The following is a 1,886-nucleotide window of genomic DNA, read 5'->3' on the forward strand; positions in this document are numbered from 1 at the left end:
AAACTGCCAAACTAGGCAGCGCTGATCATGTATGAAGCAATATTCTGTTAAAGCATTGCCTATTTCTGGCCTAAAATCATTTCAGAAACATAGTTTAGTGTACTGTTCAGCACAATTCAACTCGCAGTACGTCACATCGGCTGGCTCTGACCGCCTATTATGATGACGACCACAATGCCAAACTCAAGGCTTAAAAACAGTACTCCACAAAGCAACGGGTGATGTCGCAATAGGTTCACACTTTTACAATGGATTTGCCCATAAAAAGCTCCTACCACACAACACGATGATGATAGACTACATAACATAAAGAAGTTTCATACTACAGAGCAATCAATGGGAGCCAATGGCTGCCTGAATCTATAGGAAAAATAGGTTAAAAACTGTACAACATGTATGTATTGTATTGAGAGCAAACATTAGGGAGGTGAAACTCTACAAACACTGATAAGAACCATATCAGTGCCACAGTTTCGTTCCCAAGGTGCACTTGAGGACCCACAAACCCAACTGTGGACACCCACTAGGACACTGGCCCTTTTCAGCCCTGTCCTCAACACAGAAATAACATTAATGAAACCAGAAGTAGCAGCCTTGAAGAAGAAAAAAAAATCTCTGATCCACTTCTTTTGGCTTAAAACCTGGAGGGAATAAATGGATGTAAACGGTGTGGAAAAGACTCACCATGTCCGCTGGGGTGCTGCCCGTCATCGTGAAGGTTTTCCCGGTCCTCGGAGGGGTTCACACACACACACACACACAAGACAAGGACACAAATATTTCCTCTTTTCGTCTCCCTTGTGAGCAGTTCTCTCTCTCTCTCTCTCACACACACACACACACACTTTTAAAAGCACGTCGTTGTCGGGTTAAGTGCAGGAAACACAATGTATTCCTGGTGACTTGCTCTCTCCACAGTCACAACACCGAGGTAGTCGGGACGGTGTTACAAACGCTTCCTTCCTCTCTTATTGCACAATCATTTCGTTGATCATTTCCCCACAAAAAAATACGGATTTTTTGTTTTTTGGACGTATGTATAGTTAATTTGAACGGGATAAGCTGTCGCCCCGAGGGCCTCCTGCGACCCTCCAAAACAGCAAGAATATCCTGCTTTAGAAAAGGTGCCTACGCCATGCGAAAAACCAAATACTGCTGGCACATCCGGATACACGGATCTTTTTTCTCTCTTGGTGGAGAAAAAAAAAAGAACAAACAATATCCGAAAGGTTAACGTTTGGCGTCCTCCGATAAACTCAAACCCTCCGGTCGGTTGGTGCAAATAAAAAAAAAAACACGGTGTCACACGGTGAAATCTGTCGGTGCCTTCACTTTAAAACAACGGTAGTGTGTGATGGTCGTCGTTAATGTTAAAGGACTGCGCTGCTGTACCTTTACGACCCGTTCAGCTGTCAACCTGCCTCACAAAACGAGCATCAAGCTGGGAGCGGGAAAAAGACACGGGGCTTCCGGTGACGTTTTTCAAAATAAAAACCCGCTTTAAAATCGGTCGTGTGCGCAGTATGCTCATTTATGTTTGAACTTCGTGAATGCTACGACCTGCATTCACATACATTTATATACATGTAGCAAATGATACTTTGATGAAATTGGCTGTCATGCTTCTCATAAAAATAAAGTTAAAAAAAAGTAGACATTAAATTTAAATGTCTGCATTATTGATGCTCTTACTCTATAGCACTGTTTAGTTTCCTATAGGGACATGATACTTTAGAATAAATGATGTGGTATTTCCTTATCTTTGATTGATGTCTTTTTATGTGAATGTTAACTGTACATAAATAGATTCAATAATATAATTGTTGTAAGAAATTATACATCATTTTGCTCTTGAAAAACATTCAGAGGAGCTGCTTGGACATAAG

The 1,886-nt window shown here is 41.5% G+C and overlaps 1 pseudogene; it reads right to left on the bottom strand.

The window, feature by feature from the left end:
- The window catches only part of LOC118331782, a 23,936-nt pseudogene extending 23,225 nt beyond the window's left edge, over positions 1–711 (bottom strand).
- Between the last annotated feature and the right edge of the window lie 1,175 nt (positions 712–1,886).

This window comes from Morone saxatilis, unplaced genomic scaffold (assembly GCF_004916995.1).
Source record: "Morone saxatilis isolate NCDOM2014 unplaced genomic scaffold, NCSU_SB_2.0 Contig20, whole genome shotgun sequence".
Taxonomy (NCBI): domain Eukaryota; kingdom Metazoa; phylum Chordata; class Actinopteri; family Moronidae; genus Morone; species Morone saxatilis.